At 37.9% G+C, this 19,105-nt stretch overlaps 1 protein-coding gene and 1 pseudogene across 1 annotated transcript in view; one reads left to right on the top strand and one right to left on the bottom strand.

Annotated features, from left to right (window-relative positions):
• Window positions 1-19,105, top strand: part of IL1RAPL1 (interleukin 1 receptor accessory protein like 1) — a 639,823-nt gene that overhangs the window by 76,708 nt on the left and 544,010 nt on the right. The gene's annotated exons all lie outside the window — the stretch shown is intronic.
• Window positions 330-3,341, bottom strand: LOC144230751 (transcription factor SPT20 homolog pseudogene; annotated as a pseudogene).

Here is a 19,105-nt window from a genome sequence, read left to right as displayed (position 1 = left end):
GTAATTGAGACAGACTAGAGGAGGAAGATGGAATAGAGGAGCAAGAGACAGATAGCAGGTGCATTTGTATATTATGAAGTGTTTGCAAAATAATAAGCACCACATGAATAATGCACTTGAAGAATATTGTCTGTCAAATGATATTGAGTCATAGATCGCAATCATCCTTCANGTTTTTATTTAAAAAGAATAAGGTTGTGCTTCTGTATGGTTTGTATACCTAGCAGCGTAAAATACTGAGACATCAAAGACAAAGATGAAGTAAAAACTCAGAAACCTTTTACTTCAATATTGTTTTGTTTAAAAGAGAGAAAAAATTAATGCAAGATCTAGGATTTTGGAGTGGTTGGTGTGCCTTTGTTCATTTTACCTTTTGTTTGCTTTGCTGCATGCTCATTAGATGGATGTGGCTGAGCTGTCTGGGTGGCTCCTGTTGTCACAGCCACTGAGTGCTGCAGGATTCTCAACTGTTCCTGCTGCTGTGGCTGAAGCTGTGAGGCAGGGGGCAGCTGCACTGTGTGCTGAGGGCCGCTCTGCCCGGGTTGTCTCTGGCTGTCCACACAGCCAAGTGGAGACAGCACAGCTGCCTGGGGCTGCAGCAAACTTCCTGCTCCAGCGAGGTTAAGGATACCAGCTTGTGGAGTGGATAAGGCTGTTCTCTGACTGGTTGGCCCTTGTGCACTTGAACCCTGTGATACTGGCTGCTGAGGATGAGAAGCTGCGGGCTGTTGACTGGAAGCTGTGGGTTGTTGAAGTTGTTGTGGAATCAATTGGTAGAGCCACTGCTGCTGAGGCTGTTCCTGGGTGTTGAAAAGGACTGAACCTTGTGGAAGCTGGAGCACAGTTACTGGCCTGATACTTGGCACATCATTTAACAAAAACTGAACATGTACTTGAGAAGGAACCTGCAGTACAGCAGGGACTGCATTTTGTGGCCAGGATCCCAAGGGCAGATTGCTGGGATTGATTCCTGTAGGAGCTGTGGCCCCAGCAGTAGAGCCCTGCCCAGGGCTGGAGCCTGTCACTAAAGCCTGGGCTCCACAAACAGGGCCCACCACTTTGATGATGTTGGGGCCAGCAGAACTGGCTGTGACCTGGGGGTCCAGGCTTCTTTGGGATGAACTGGTAGTGGATATGGTAGCTTTAGGAAGTATACTAACTGGAGTCACTTCCACAGATTTCTGGGACTTGGCCTTGACCTTGGTGGCCAAGGTTCTCTGTGACGAGCTGGTAGTGGACAAAGTAGCTGTAGGAGGCATGGTAACTCGAATCACTTCCACAGTGGATTTCTGGGAAGTGGCCATGACTGGAGTGGCCAGGGTATTTTGTGATGAGCTGGGAGTAGATATGGTGGCTTTAGGAAGTATACTAACTGGAGTCACTTCCCCAGAAGATTTCCTGGACTTGGCCACGACCTGGGGGGCCAAGGTTCTCTGTGAGGAGCTAGCACTGGACAAAGTAGTTGTAGGAGGCATGGCAACTCGAATCACTTCCACAGAGGATTTCTGGGAAGTGCCCATGACCTTGGTGGCCAGGGTTCCTTGTGGTGAGCTGGTAGTGGACAAAGTGGCTGCAGGAAGAATGCTAACTGGAATCACTTCTGCAGAGGGTTTCTGGAAATTGACTGTGACTGGGGTGGTCAGGGTTCTTTGTGATGAGCTGGTGGTAGTCAGGGTGGTTACAGGAAGCTCGCTAACTTGTTTCACTTCCACAAAGGATTTCTGGGAATTCGCTATGACCTCGGTGGCCAGGGGGCTTTGTAGTGAGCTTGTGGTGGACACAGTAGCCACAGGAAATGTGCTAATTTGATTCACTTCCACAGCGAATTTCTGGGAAAGACTTGGTGGCTTAGTAGCTGCAGAAGGAAATGGAGAGTTAAGAGAGCTGCTTCCCTGCCATGGAGTAAATCTGTTACCTGACCTACTCTCTCCTGAGCTTGAGAGAGGTTTGATGGATGGAGATGGATGGCTGATTCCCTTCCCCAGGATTGAAGATTGAACAGACACGATCTCAGGCAGTTCTGTTTCTTTCCCTGGAGGCAGCTGGCTAAGGCTGGCTGAGCCACTGGAGCTGTGTGACATGGTGACCAGATGTTTGGCCTTCTCCTGGACCAAGACCTCTGACTGAATGACTTCCCCCCCAGCATCCGTCTTTGACCCAGGAAGAACACTGTTTGAATGGTCACATGTGGAGGAGTGCGGAGGAGTCTCCTGTCTTTTATGTCTGATTTTTTTTCGTACCCTTCTTTTACCAGAGATAAGTGGATCATTAAGTGACTGCATGAAGGCCGGCTTTGTTGTCGGAGACTCATTGCCACTTTCATATCCAAATTCAGAATTATCATTTGCCTTGTAGATTGGCCAGACTGTTGGTTGTGAGTCATCATATTCGACAGATTTCTCCTCTTTAGCATATTTCTGCACGTCCACTTCAGAAGGTATGGCCAAGTCACAGGGTCTCTGTTTCCATGTATCTACATAATTCCCGACTTTAGAACTTACAAAGTCACAGTTCTTACTTGTTTTACTTTCTTTGCTTTTCTTGTAAGTCAATACTCTCAGCTCAGGAGGAGGTGGACAATGAGACAGCTCCTCCTGCAGGTGCAGGGAGGGTGCAGAATACCTCTGGAAGCTCCTTTTCATCGGGCGAGTGTTCATCTTTTGCTTGTTATAGAGCAGCCTGTTTGCAGTGCAGGCTACTGATACAGAAGGATCAAGACACAGCGGTTCGGCAGTGGCTAAGATCAGCTGGCTCTCGAGCAAAAGTCTGTCCTCCTGGGTCCAGGTCGGGTGATCGCTGGCCATGGACTGCACGTCGCAGACTAACGTCTGCATCGTTGGCCGCAGGAGGACATGCCGGCTCTCGTAGCCTGGAGGTTCCCGACTGCACTGCCGGTAGTCCCGTACTTGGGCTACGACACACCCAGAGTGAAAAAAGTTAACCTGACATTTTTCCAGGAGGTCCACCAGGGCGGGAGGCAGTTCTTCAGCGTCCAAGTATTGAAGCAACTCCTTTTGTTCATAAGGCAGTCGAATGGTCTCCGAATAGGATCCCTTTTTGCCCTCCAGCATCAGTGAATATCCCTCCTTTCCCTGGTACAGGTTGACCACTAAGCGCGGCAACCACTCTCTCCTGACGAGCTTCTCCAACAAGTTCACGTTGCTTCTTAGTTCCTCCGCGGCCTCGGGCTCCTTCCCGCATTCTTCCACATAGAGGTCATACAGTTTCTCATACAGAGACCCTTCCCCGCTTGACGAGCCTTTCCTTTTAGGAGGCCTCTGCTGGGCACTCGCAATGACATACTCCGCACGCTCCAAAGCTTGTTCTAAAGACCGCTGCATCGTGGGGCAAAGGGGGGGTCCTAAAGAGAAGGGAAAATTCAAGTACCTTGAAGAGCTGGATAAAAATAGTGTCTCTAATATAACTATATAGTTGTGCAAAATGTCCCAACTCCACAGTGGAGCCACCAGCCTAACTTCAAAAATGATACCAAGAAACCCGCCTGCAAAAAAACAACAAACAAACAAACCACAGAATTCTTGGAAGTCTCCGAAAATACCTTTATCTTTTCAGGCAGTAGCCTCTGTACTAGGCCTTTAGTCGTGGCCCTTGGCTAGGCCGGAAGTTCCGGAGGGGTCAGGCTACGTAGCCGTCTGTGCGCTTGCGTGCTGCCTCGAGCTACACGTTCCGCTCCTCCTGTCAGGGGTGTTCAGTGGTCTGCACTTCCTGTTGTCCCTGCACTTCCGGTTGTAGTGCTTGCGCTTCCTATTGGCAAGTAGGGCCAGAAGGCCATGTCAGGTGGATGCAGGTTTATGGGATAATGACAGAAACCATTTCTAGGAACTGATTTGGTGTCATTCTTTTCCCTAATTTCTTCTCATAGAACAAAGAAAAATTACGAATATGATTATGTTCTGTGTGCTCTCCTTTTACCCATAAAAAAATGTATGTTCAATCAGCAGCTACTTTTGAGAATGAATTACAGGGGAAGTCATATGCTGAGATTGAAACAATAGGATCAGCAACAAGTGACTTTCCATGTAGGAGTTAACAGTTTCCTTGGTGAGGCAAACAAGTTATCAGATAAATAGAATGCACCACAATTTGTGGACTTGTGGGCACACTGATAAAGGAGAGGAAGTACTAAACATGGGGAAGTGAGAAAAAGTATTTCTAATGGAAATAATAGTTGAGCTTTCTTAAAGGATGAATAGAAGTTATCAGACAAATAAAAGGATTCGAGTCATGGCAATTGTGGAGTTAGGAGAGAAACCTCTATCGGAGCTATGGATGAGGATATTGTCAAAATCTATTTGAGATTATTTTCCAGAAAGTTCCCACCAAGAGTCAGGCATATTTCAAAGTTATTCAAAATACAATTTATCTAATGCTCCAGGAACTTTACAAGGCAGGCATTTTTACCCTCATTTTTTCAAATGATGAACCTGACATTCAACCACTTTAAGTAATAGGCTGAAGGTTATAAAATAATAAGCAATTGAGGGAGGGAACAAATCCAAATCTCTGACTGCAAAGTCTAGCCTCTTTCTACTTCTCTATGAAACTACCCCTAAAAACAGAGGAGCATCTAGAAACATTGATAGAGAATTGGTGATAGATGATCAAAAGTATATCATCTTAAGATGACATGCAAATTTTGTGGGGTTTTTTTTTCACTAATATAAAACATTAAATTATGTGTTTTTATGGAAAATTTATTATTTATGAAGATGTCCCATTAAAAGCAGTTATGGATAGATAAATACCCAAGAATAATGAAGATTGTTTGGGAGATGGGTTGGGGGGATAGGTGAAACAGGTAATGAGAATTAAAGAGCACTCTTATCATGATGAGCACTGAATAATGTATAGATTGTTAAATTATTATATTGTACACCTCAAAATAATTTAACACTGTGTGTTAACTATACTGGAGTTAAAATAAAAACTTATTTAAAAAATAAGTAATGGCAAGAGATTTGCCTTACCAGATATTATATCAAATTTAACAGTTTTTACTGGTGTATAAATTTCAAGGGAGATAAGGTAAACAGTTGGATACCTAGGAAATAGTTCCCAAGACATACAGGAGTTTGTCATATAATAAGAGGGCATCACATGTCAGTGGAGAAAAGGTAAAGTTTTCACTCAGTGTTGTTTGTTAAAAAGGAAGCTGTTCGAAAAAAATAAGCTTTTTTTCTATCTTACCATTTTTGTAAAAATAAATCAGTCAATGATAAAACTGTAAAAGTACTAGAAGAACATACTGAAAAAATTTAAAATATGTATAATTACAGCATAGAAAAGGTCCAGACTTTATAAAATGTTTGATATAATTATTACAAAGAAATACTAGCCAATCTTCATATCAATCAAAATAAAATTAATGACAAATAACTGACCAAAGACACTTGCATTAGAAATCAGACTAAATGGATATCCTTAATATAAAAAGATCCTACAGCTCTGCATACCATTTATTTTATTATTATTCTATGTTCTTANATACTGTTATGTCAGCTTTAAATATTTGAGTTCTCACCTATATGTTAATAAATCAGGTTACTCTGTACTCCTCTCTCCCTTCTCTGCATTTTTTAGTTGTGTAAATTCTACTTCATCAGAGAAAATAGCTTTTATGTGTTATTCTTACAACCATAATACCTAATACTGCCTTTATTTTAGTACGAGAATTTCAGTTAAGTATGCTCACTACCAAAACCTCTCCAAATCCTTTACATTGTAACATTTTCATTCTTTATTTGTAAGAAGCATTTATATGTACAATATTTCCTGAGATTCTTTTTTNACTTGGCCTTTTTTTTATGAAGATTCAGAGGATGTTATTTTTTTAAATTTTATTTTTTTATTTACAGGATAGTTAACATACAGTGTTATTTTCAGCTGCAAAATTTGGTGATTCAACAATTCCATGCATATCCTGTGCTCATCATGACAAGTGCACTCCTTAATCCCCATCATCTACTTCCCATATTCACCCACCCATCTCCCCTCTGATAACCATCACTTTGTTCTCATTAGAGAAAAAAAAAAGAATCATTTATTTCTTGGCTTGTCTCTCTCTTTTTCTTTTCCTGGCTCTTTTGTTTTGTGTCTTAAATTCTAAATATGAGTAAAATCATAGGGTATTTCTCTGTCTTTGACCTATTTCACTTAGAATGATACACTCTAGATATTTCCATGTCTTTGCACATGGCAATATTTCATTCTTTTCTATGGCTGAATAATAGTCCGTTTGTGTGTGTGTGTGTGTGTGTGTGTGTGTGTGTGTATACACCACATCTTTATCCATTCATCAGTCGATGGAAACAGGCTCTTTTCATATCTTGGCTATTGTAAATAATGCTGCTATAAACATAGGGGTGCATGTCTCTTTTTGAAGTAATGTTTTGTATTTGTGGGGTAAAAAACCACTAGATTGTACAGTAGTTCTATTTTTAACTTTTTGTGGAGCCTCCATACTGTTTTCACAGTGGCTACCCCAGTTTGCATTCCCACCACCAGTGCAAGAGTTTCCCTTTCTCCACATCCTCCCCACCTTTTGTTTCTTGTGCCTTTTGTTTTAGCCATTCTGAGAGGTATGAAGTGATATCTCATTGTACTCTTTTAAGTTTATTTATGTATTTTGAGAAGGAGAGGCAGAGAGAGAAAAAGAGAGAGAGAGAGAGGGAGGAAGAGAGAGAGAAAGAAGGAACACACAGCAGGTAGGAGCAGAGAGAGGGTTAGAGAGAGGGTCAGTGTGGAGCCCATTGTGGGACTTGAAGTCCATGAGATCATGACCTGAGCCCAAACCAAGACTTGGAAGCTTAACTGGCTGAGACACCCAGGTGCCCCATCATAGTCTTGATTTGCAGCTCCCTAAAATGAGCATTGTTTCATGTGTCTGTTGGCCATCTGGATGTTTTCTTTGGAGAAATGTTTGTTCATAGTCTGTCCATTTTTATTATTTTTATTTTTAAAAAATATTTTTAGTGTTTATTGTTGAAGGAGAGAAAGAGCATGAGCAGGGCAGGGGCAGACAAAGAGGGCGAACCAGAATCTAAAGCCAGCTCCAGCCTCTGAACTGTCAGCACAGAGCCTGATATGGGGCTCGAATCCATGAACCATGAGATTATGACCTGAACCAAAGTTGGACACCTAATCGATTGAGCCACCCAGGCACCTTTCTTGTGTCCACTTGTAAATTGGATTGTTTGTTTTTGGGTGTTGATTTATATAAGTTCTTTTTATATTTTTGATACTAACCCTTTATCAGATATGTCATTTGTGAATATCTTCTCCCATTCCATAGGTTCCTTTTGTCTTTCAAGTCTGCTTTGGCTATGCAGGGTCTTCTGCTTTTGTTTAAAGCATAATTGTTTTGATAAGGTATTTCTTGGACTTGACTATCCTTTCCCTTTTTCGCATGGTATATATTGGATTATTTTATTATGTAAATCCAGAGTTTTTATTTCAACAAAGTTTTCTTTGGAGTCTTAAAAAATTTCTTCTTTACCTTTGATTAGCTTTTATTTTCTTTTCAGGAATTTCATTTATAAGTATGCTGGATAATCTCTTTGTGTCTTTACTATCACATTCTTTCTAAACCTTTTTGTATTTTTTTTCTCTTTTCTATTCTGTCATTTATAAGCCTATGTTAATGGTGGTTATACCTGTTGTAAATTAACTCTATTAATGTACTGTTGCTGACATGGGAAATTACCACAAACTTACTGGCCAAAAACAACACCCATTTTTGTTTTCTTACAGTTCTGTTGATCAGAAAACAGGGCAGGCTGAGCTTAGGGTCTCACAAGTTGGAAGTCAAGGTTGCCTGGGCCAGACATTTAACTGAAAGATCTAGGGAAGAATCCACATCAAGTGGTTGGCCAAATTTAGATTCTCGTGGTTTCCATTTTCTCCCTGATTGTCAGCCAGGGACCACTCTTCACTCCCAAAAGTTGCTCCTATTCTTTGTCAGGTGCTTTCCTCCATCTTCAAGCCAGTGATGGCTTATTGAATCCTTTTCATGCTTCCAGTATCTCAGACTTCCTTTTTTGCTACCAGCTGAAGAAAGCTCTATGCTTTTAGGGCCCATCTGAAGAATATGGAATCATCTTCCCTATTTTAAGTTATGGTGCCATATAACATATCATAACAAAAGGAGTGATAAGTCATTATATTTCAGTGTGCTGAGAATTAGTGTGGGTCATCTTTCACTGGCTATTTAAAAATTCAGCTGTCACAAGCACCTTGTAATTTAGTCCTCATTCATTTTCTCTCTCTCTTGAATTTGATTAGCTCCTCTTTCACATGTTCTTGCAATTTATCCTTTTCTGTTTGGATGTTTTTAAATTTTATGATTCGTAGTGTTTTTCTAATTCTGCAATTACTTATTTAAGTATAAAATTCCTATTGGGGTGTCGAGTTAAGATTTTTCCTCTGCTGTGTGCAAGTGTGGACATGCATGTGTGCAGATGTGGTTTTTTTTTTTCAGTTTATTTATTTATTTTGAGAGAGTGGGGGAGGAGCAGAGAGAGGGGGAGAGAGAGAACCCCAAGCAGTCTCAGCACTGTAAGGACAGAGCCCCCATGCAGGGCCCAAACCCATGAACAGTGAGATCATGATCCAAAAGGTAGACACTTAACCGACCAAGCCACCCAGGTGCCCCTGTGTGCAGATGTATTTTACAGTGGTTTTACCTGCTTAACTCATGCTAATTTTTTGTCCTTTTCTCCCTGAACCAGCAATAGAAGACACTTTGAGGTGGGTGGGGTAGGGAGATCATGTGGCTTACTTGATTTCATATTTCAAGACCTTCCTTTGCTGTTATTATCACACATATATTTTCTTGCTTTTATTGTTGGTAGTGGTGGTACTAGTTTTTAGAAAATGATATGTTTTTTCACAAATCTGGTTTCTTCTGATTCTTTGACACTATCTTGGTTCATTAGAGCCCCTTATTTTTAGTCAGCATATCCATTAGGTTTCAAAGGACACATTTCCTCTCAAAGGTACCTCACTCTCTTTGTAAGAAGGGATGACCACTTCTGGTTATATGCCCTTTCTATGCTCCTTTCTTTATTTCAACATTTATTCATCTTTGAGAGACAGAGACAGAGCATGAGTGGGGGAGGAGCAGAGAGAACGGAAGACACAGAATCCAAAGCAGGCTCCAGGCTCTGAGCTGTCAGCACAGAACCCGAAATGGGGCTCAAACTCAAGAACCGTGAGATCATGACCTGAGCCCAAGTTGGAGGCTTAACTGACTGAGTCACCCCATAACCATTGCTCTAATCTACTTGTTTGCAAAGTGTTTCTCAGCATTTCCCATCTCATACTTTAGTCTCAAAAGCTGTCTACAAATTAATAAAAATAAGATCTTTAACCCAGGAGGAAAGAAAGGGTCAAAATGACAAAAGAAGAAATACAAATACCACTTAAGTATATGAAAAGGCATTCAGTCTCACAAATAATAGAACTTTAAGTTAAGACTAAAATAAAAGACCTGTTTTTACCTCTTAGATTGCCAAAGATATAAGTACTTTATAGCTTATCTTGTTAGCTAATTGTCTGGGGAAACAGACAGCAAACATTGTTGTTGAGGGTGTTAATTGGACCAGTTTCTGTGGATAACAAAGAATCTGGTACCAGGGTCTGACCTCAGATTTGGCTTCAGGGTAGCTAGGGATCATAGGTGGGAATTTTGATGATTAGCATATACTCACTAAAAATTTACTTACTTTTCCATTTTTTTTTTGAAAAACACAACGTTTCCTTTTTTACTTTATATACTACCAGGACACAACTGCTAACTCTCAATTGGGGTAGCAGTATTTCATTCTGAGTACCACTTTGTAACATAAGAGCACTCAAGAGGAAATGAATAGCGAGAACAAAAACCTAGGGAAATTCTGGCGTTTAAGGGAAGAGGAGGGAATGAATAAAGGCACAAAAGGAAAACCAGGAAAAGGCCCTGTAATAAAATCTCAAGATGAATGGACATAAACAGTATTAAATGCCATATTGTGCTCAAGCCAAATAATAATTGGAAGGCAGGAGATTATTGGTAACACTACTAACAACATTTTCTGAGAAATAATGGAGAGAAAATTCAGACCATAGTACAGAAAGGGATGAGCTTGTGTTGAGAAAATTAGAATAGTTTACAATACCACTAAAAGATTTGTATTAGTGAAGGGAAAGAGCTAAGTTACAGGTAGACAGAGTACACAAACATGTACACAAACAAAGACTACCTCTCTGTAAAATTTCTCAATAATTCACTAAATGGATGAGGTAAATGTAAACATGCACAACCATAGTATCAATAATGTCATTTTGGAATTTCAGGAAAGGATGTAAACTATTATTTACATCACGTAGACTATTATTTGACAAACGAGAAACTAACATCCCCAAAGCCACAATTCAAATCAATGACTTATTCATGTTATATGCTTTAGACATAATAAGTGGTAAATAAAGGCATCAGTAACTCCAAAGCCAAATTAGGCGGCAATGCTTCATACAGTTTTTATTCCAAATAAATCCATATTAGTAAGGAAAACCAGAAGCCAGAAACAATGTAATAGCTTTTTCAAATTAGCCACCAAGGTAGTCAATTGCAGTTGTATTTAATAGACTAGTGAACAGAAGGGTTTTGAGAGTGAGAATGATTACAGTGCTGTTGTATAAATTGTGGCTTCAAGAAAGCACTCAAATAAAAGATGTCCAGTTAATCATTATGATTTTCTTCATGTGTGTATGAAGAATAATGTGGGAAGGCCCTGCATTCTGTTAAGACTGAATATAACGGAATTGAACTCCTCCATTTTATAAGCATTTTCCTTTTCTGGCTATTATCATAATAGACTTTTTAAGGAAGAAGGATATATTGTAATTGGAATTCATGCATGCAATAAAGCCATTTTCAATTCTTGTGACAGTCATTTCATATGAGAAGAACATGAGAAATAACCTTATAGTATTGACAGCAAGTAGGTTTGACAGCTGACTGTTGCAAAGTCTCCTGTGTAATATCCCACCCATCCTCTGGCTAGGGAGAAGTGTTTTTCATATGACCCATACTTCTGAAAATACTGAATTTCAAAATGAATGTTCCATGAGCACAGCAGTTGACAACTGCAAGTATTTAACCACCCAGTTCTAGAATCTCATTGGTGATTCTTCCATTTAAAACCAAGAAAATAGCAAAGGTAATAATGGGGAAGCCCTCCTTCGTGCTGTTTTATTTATTTATTTTTCTCGTTGCTGCTGCAGCTAGTGATACCTTCCACTTTATGCCTCATGTCAGCTGCAACTCCGTCTGGCAATAATATGAGACAAATTTAACTGAATTTCAAATGTATGGGACTTCACTCCCAGAAAGGGCATTCTATTTATATTGAACTTTTCTCTAAAAATGAGTAGTTGGATCTGGAGAACAGAAATGAAGGAAGACTGTATTCCACAGTAGGATAAGGAGATGAAATATAAAGGGCTCTCTGATTTATCTCTTTTATGAGGCGCTGCTGAAAAGGAGAATGAGCTTTTAAAAAGTGGTAACCTTAGTATAAATTCCATATTTAGCCAGTGGTGGGGTATGATGAATAACAAATGGAATGTGAAACAACATGGGACATAAGTGAGGAAGTTCAAGAGCTGTAGTGAGGTTGACAGTCATCTAAGAGATGAAGCCATCACTGCACATCATAGTAACAGCAGTGACACGTGTTAAGTAGCTGTTCGTCTGTCACAAAGTATGTTTACCGTAGAATGCTATTTGCTTCTTACAGCACGGCTAGGAAATTAAGTATCTTTATAATTTCATGATCAGGTGACTGAAGTTCAGAGAAGACTAGTTACTTGTCCATGATCATACAGCATATTAGTGGGTTCTGCTGCTCATGCAAGCCTCTTCTTCTTGTTCTTGTGTTTTTTTTTTTTTATCATATTTGGGTAACATTAGACCCACTTGTGGTTTGTTCTGAACCTTTGAATCCTATCTCTCACATGACTGTATGGCATTATATTCCGACAGTAAGAGTGTAGAGGATTTTATTCCTCCATTCTTTGTTGACAAAAATTTTTAACATAGTTATCACATTCTAAGCACGTTTGTATTTATAAGGAAATACAGATTATTGAAACTTTTTTTTTCTAAAAATTGACTGTTTTTGCTAAGGAAAGTTATTAGTTTGCTGGCATTTAAACCATTTTTTGTCTTTTAGTGAATTGTAGGTGATTCAGGTTAATGGATTTTCTTTCTAGTCAGAAAAATCTAAAAATTATTGATTGGAATTGATACTAACACTGCATAAAAAGTCTTGATAAGAAACCAACTGTAAAATTTGCATGTCATAGAGAATAAAAACGTCTCTCCCCAAAAATGTTTGATTCTGCCTTTAAATTAAACTAACTCACTGTTTAATTCTGTTCTTTTTTGTTTTAGAATATCAATAAAAGACTTTTCTCATAGATAAGAAATGCAAAAGTGCTTTAATTTACTAAATGTGCCATGTTTATACAGTGTTATTTGTACTGTTTGCAAATACATAAATATATAATTTGTTTACCTCTTTATTTTACCTCATGAAAGACTTTTAGGAATTTATGTATAATGTTGAGTAAACACTCAGATATTTGTTGCCTAAACTACTGTAGTGATCAGGATAGAGTTGGTTAAAGCCAATGCATTCCAAGTAGTTCAATAGGGGAAATTTAATATGCAAAATGGGTTATAAATAGGGTAGAAGAGCTGAAATGGCATAAAATGTGGCATTCCAGGAGTTAGCAACAGCAGGAAGCCACAGCCACCCCTCCATCTGGAGGAAAGAAGAGAGGAAGGATGTAGTATAACCAATTCCAGAACCTGAAATTACAGATCCTCTCTTGGAAGAATTCAACCTTGAAGTCAGCCAGTAGGAGAGCCTGGTAAATGGAGCACAAATTTATGAGATACATTGGTGAACAAGGCAGATAAAACTCCCGCTCTCATGATATTTACACTGTATGGAAGACAAAATATCTACCTATAAACAGAAATAAAATCAAGGAAATATCAATTAGTGATCATTGTTAGGATAAATATAAAGGAGAGTGGTACAGTAAAGACTGTGAAACCTTTATTGTTCTCATGGATTTTTTTTTTTTGGTATTAATTTGATTTTTTAAAGCCTCTATTGAAATATCATATATTTCATATATCATAATATATGTCATATATCAGAATATATATCATATATTTCATATCATAATATCTTGATTATTGAGATTTTGGTACCCCTTCACTGTCATCATGTTTGTTTTATTGGGATGAGACTGTAATGTCTGAAAGAATTGTAGCTATTTTGCTTGAGGAGCTCAGTGAATGGTGTGGCAATTAGTGAGATACGCAAGGCCAGGGGAAGAGTAGCTTTGAGAGTAAAAATCGAGATTTATTTGTGGGGCACATTAAGTCTGAAGTAACATTTTAGATGTCAAATAGGTATAATAAATAGACTACTGGATATGCAAATCTAGAATTCAAAGAGACCTCAGAGGTAGAGATACACAGTAGAGAAAAACAGAAATGATATTTAAAATAGGAGGGTTAAGTGTGATTACATAGAGGAAGATGAGATCACAGAATGTGTAAAAAGCTTTTTAAAAACCAGTGCCTTTATTGAGATATAATTCACATGCCATATAACTCATGCATTTAAAATGTGTAATTTAATGTTTTATCATGATAAAATATACATAACATAAAAATTACGATTTCAGCCATTTTTGATCATACATGTTAGTGGCATTATGTACATTCACAGTGTGGTACAACCATCATCACTATTCATTTCCAGAAAATGTTTATCATTCCAAACAAATTCAGTACCTTTCTTTCCCTCAGATCAGGAGACTTCTATTTACTTTTGTCTGTATGAATTTGCCTATTCTAGGTATCTAAGTGAAATTATACAATGTTAGTCCTTTTGTGTCTGACTTATTTCACTTAGCATGTTTTTAAGGCTCATCCATGTTGCATCAGGTATCAGAATGTCATTCCTTTTAAAGGCCAAATACTATTCTGCTGTGTTTATATACCCCATTTTGTTTATCCATTCACGTTTGGATGAACATTTGAGTTGTTTCTGTGTTTTGGCACTGTGAGTAATACTACTGTGAGCATTTATACACAAGTATCTGTGTAAGTCCCAACATTCAATTCTTTTAGGTATATAGCTAGGAGTGGAATTGCTAGATCACTTGGTAACTCTGTGTTTAACTTTTTGAGGAACTGCCAAACTGGTTTTCCATAGCAGCTGCACCATTTTATATTCCCACTAGCAATGCACGAGGGTTCCATTTTTTTTCCCCACATCTTGGCCAAAAATGCGTTGTTTTCCATTTTTTAATAATAGCCATTCTAGTGTCTGTGAAGTGGTAGTGTATAAAGCTTTTTGTATAGTGTTCCTCCCTCCACCATTTCCTCTCAGTAAAATATAAACTCTGTAAAAGCAAGTTCTTTGCTTGTTCGCTGCTTTATCCCCAGCTGGGCCAGGCACAGTCTTTGTTCAACAAATATGTATTGACTAAATGAATGAAGTTTAAATGCTCAATAAGTGATAGTTAATTGACTCATTTANCGTCCCTATATCATGTTGAGTGTTCTCTGTTGGGCTGAATGGTTTTATTTTGTTTTTATCAAATGGCATGCCTTTGCTCTGCAAAGAGTAAAAGGAAATAGACTGAATTTATACAGAAAGAAACGATCTCAAACCATTCCAGGAGAAAAATTGGTGAAAGAGTTCAAAAAGTAAAATTAGAGTGTTGTGCAAAAAGCAAGCAAGGTCTCACATGTTACCTTCAAATTTGAGCACCATGCTAGTGGTATGAACATATTGAGTCAAGGGTGGTAGCCTCAATCTCTTTTTCAGGGAGCATTCCTGCCTTCTATTTCCTTTGCCTCCAAATCTCTCTTGGTGGAGGAATAGTTTTCCTTGATACACGCATGCTACTTTGTCCCCTTTGTGTCTGCAGAAATCGAGCTAGTTCCTAAATATGCTAAGTTCAGAGAGATCACTCTTTACATGAAACTCTGATCTTGAATTTTTAGTAAGGATTATATCTTTAAAATGACACCAGTTTCTCGAGTCCAAAAATATGCACCCCTATCAGTTTTAAGGAATAGATTCAGTTTTTGTCTTATACATATAATTAGAAATATGACATAAATGTCCTTAATAATTATTTACTCTCTTCTCAGTTAATTTTATTTATTGTATTTTTCTTGTGAAGTTAGAGAAAGCAAAGTTATTATCAAGAAATATTGACCTACAAAGTAAAGCTGAATAAAGCATATGCCATTATGACATTTAGAAAATATTTAAAGAAGTGTTAGCAGAAAAAAAAAAAACCCACTGATTATGGGAGCTGTTTCCTGACATAGTGCGTATTTGGTTTCTATACAGCAGGGGGGAAAAGCATGTTTTTATTAAATGTTATTAATCTAATTCTGAAAAATCTGTGAATGGGTAAAATTTCAGCGAACCCTGGTAGCTTTCGGTAGCTACCAAAATATAGATTTTATTTTACTCTGTTACAACTTTCCCTGGAATTTACATTATAAAATGAGGAGGTGGGGTACAAGAGTAGGTAAGCATCTGGATCCTAGGTCACTTCTGTACAACAGCCTGAGAGCAAGATTTCTAATAGTTTAAGAACTGTTATATTCACTGTAGTAAAAGCTTCCTGTGTGATGCCTGAGGAGAAAAACTGAAGTGATTTACACATGACCCAAATGTGGCTCACACATTTATTCTCCCTTTTTCTTTCTAATCAAGAAGGTCAACTACAGTTAGAAGAAAGTATGTTGCATACAGGGTGAGAGAATGAGATAAGCAGGTGATTGCAGATAGCTGTTCAGTACCAGGAAATACAGCTCCATTTTAAGGTTCTGCCAGGCCTAGAAGACACATTTTCTTGCCCCATCCACTATCAAGAAGTATGTGCCATTTCAAAGAAGCATGAAACAAAAAGGGTGAAAATTAATTTGGTGAGTTGTACATGAGAGTTGTTTACAGAGATTAAGCAAAGAAGAAATGTGATCAGAATTTTATAGCCTTTGATTAATAGTTAATTTATTCATTCATTTCAGAAATATTTATTGAGAACACCTCCTCAATGCCTGGCACTGTACTGGTCACTTAAAAAATCATTGGGCCTTTTAAGTTTTTAGCCACAATAGTCAGCGACCATGTTTCTCTAGTGCCTTTATCTCCACTTGGCAGCAGAAACTCATATTCAGAAGGGGAGAAAGAGCTTAAAAAACAGTTTTTGATTTGTCCAAAACTTAAATGTAGAATAACCATATGACCTAATATGTCCACCCTAAGGTATATTCCTGAAAGTATTAAAATAAGGGACTCAAACAAATATGTGTACATGAACATTCATAGGAGGATTACTCTCAATAGCCAAAATCTAGAAACAAATTCAAGTGTCCATCTGCTCATGTACAAATGAACTACATTGGTTTATCTATACAGTGGAATGTNGCCAAAAAGTAGAAACAACCCAACGTCCTTCAACTGATGAATTGCTAAATTAAATATGTTATAATGTGGTAGACTTATATTATTTGGCACTAAAGCTATGAAGCACTAATAAACTATGGATGACCTTTGAATTTATGCTAAGTGAAAGAAGCCAGGTGCAAAATCCACACATTATATGATTCCATTGATATGAAATATTTCTAACAAGAAAGTCCATGAAGACAGAAAGCAGATTGATGGTTGCTAGGGACTGTGGGAATGGGGAAACAGGGAGCACTTGCTAATAGTTATGGGTTTCTTTTCAGGATGATGAAAATGTCTTAGAATGAGAAAGAGATGATGGTCGCACAGCACGATGTATGTACTGAATGGCACTTAATTGTACACTTTCAAATGGTTAATGGTTAATTCCATGTTGTATTCCTTTTACCTCATTAAAAAAATATGTCTCTAAGAATTCAAACAGCATAGAGCTAACTCCTTCATTGTATATACTGTAAGAAGAATACCTGTTAACAGAGGAGGCAGCAAAATAAGTGGAAGTAAATGGTTTTAAATTGAGATTGTATTATGCTAAGTGAAAGAAGTCAGCCAGAGACAGATAAATATCCTGTGATTTCACTTATATGTGGAATGTAAGAAATAAAACAGATGAACATAGGGGAAGGCAAGGAAAAATAAGATAAAAACAGAGATGAAGCCAAACCATAAGAGGCTCGTAAATACAGAGAACAAGCTGAGGGTTGCTGGAGGGGCCTTAGGGGGGGGGATGGGATAAATGGATGATGGGCATTAAGGACGGCACTTGCTGGGATGAGTACTGTGTGTCATATGTAAGTGATGACATATGTAAGTTATCCTCCTGAAATCATTATTACACTGTATGTTAACTGACTTGGATTTAAATAAAATTTAAAAAACAAATTGAGATTGTTATGAGGAAAATAAAAAAAGGATAAGATGGATAAGCTTTCCTGAAAAAAATATTTGCAATTTATGTGACCTTGAACCCATGTTCTGGGCCTCACTTTCCTTCAGGGGCATGTGTTTATTTTTGCTTTGCTGTGTCCCTCTTCTTCCTCAAGAGGTCAGGAAGGAGACCTTGGGATCTAGTTGTGAAGTTCGAAACTCCTCACACCCAAGAATAACTCAGGCAAAGAAATATTGGACTAGAATTCCATATACTGAGGACTTTTCAACTCTAGTCTTTCAAGAATCTTAGGCTAGAAAAACAGAAATGGCAAAATTATATTAATTACTTTCCACCAAAAAAGACAGAGATAATTATTTTAAATTTATTGTTAGCAGATGACTGTAGATGTTCAGTATACAGTTAAATTTTTGGAAAATAGAACTTCAAATGAAAAGACAATAAGCTGGCATTTTTAGTCTTATCATTTGCTCACTGGTCTCCCTGTAATCTTTTTACAAGGGCTGATTTCAAGCACAGTTAAATCAATAGGTCCTCCAGAGTTCTTCTCGAAAGAAAACCTAATCCAAACAAATCTCACATTTAGTGCCAGTAGCCATAAGCATAGTATATGTAAGAAAGATCAGATAAAACAGAGGGGCCACATGCTTAGCTTCAGGCATCATGGTAAAGACTGAGAAAACATTAAAATATAGAGAAAAAATATGGAAGGCTTTAAGATTAGAAATAAACTGTCAAAGCATATTTAAGGCTTAACAAACTCTAAGATGTTCCCTCCACAATCTAGCCCCTAACATTTTTGATTCCTCACACGTTAGTTAGTTTCGCAGCTCATGATTAGACACTGTGGTCAAATTTCAGTTCTGCAGTAACTGAACTTTCAGATCTGTCTTTCCATGTCCAAACATTTGTGACACTTTAAAAATATTTCGTGCTTTTATTTGTACAAAACAATTATGTATATAAGATTACAACTTAAGAAATGACCAGTGGATGTCAGAGTAGACAATAAGAAACAGGGAACAACTTAATCCTTTAAAACCATTGATCAAATTTCTATCTTTCTCAGCACTTCATTATGTGGGAAGACATTTCCAAATACTATGGAAAAGTTATGATTTTCCCTAGGGACCTGAGAATTAACATAACAGACAGGTCAAATAGTTAGTCTGTTAAAGGATCTCTTTAACAATCCTGTTACTGGTAATTGTGTTAGAGTAGGAGACTTTCAACACTACACATTATCATGCATAGGAGGTGTGATTACAGAATAATTGTAACTGTGCTACCCTTATGTGTGGTGTCATGTGGTTTTTATTATACTCTATCTGCTAATCAGGTAATATACAAAATTTCCCTTTTCACACACAGTTTCCTTTCTTATCTCCTGTCTGGACTACCCACATTGCCACACCTTGATCTACAGATGTGCAGTGTTGTCATCCTTTAAAAGATGAATTTTTAAATCTGTGATAGCTCCCATGCATGCCAATTCAGAATTTTTGTCGATTTCAAGGTAGCACACTGCTAAGAAACCCTTGGAGAAAACTCGAATGCACTGTACTGACTTCTAAAGTATGTACTTACAGAAGTTTTTTTTTTTCGTTATATTTATGTCTTATATTTGCTTCATGAT

Source organism: Crocuta crocuta, unplaced genomic scaffold (genome assembly GCF_008692635.1).
Source record: "Crocuta crocuta isolate KB4526 unplaced genomic scaffold, BGI_CrCroc_1.0 scaffold486, whole genome shotgun sequence".
Lineage (NCBI taxonomy): Eukaryota > Metazoa > Chordata > Mammalia > Carnivora > Hyaenidae > Crocuta > Crocuta crocuta.
Note: the sequence above shows the minus strand (reverse complement) of the source record. Positions and strands in the feature narration are given on the sequence as shown.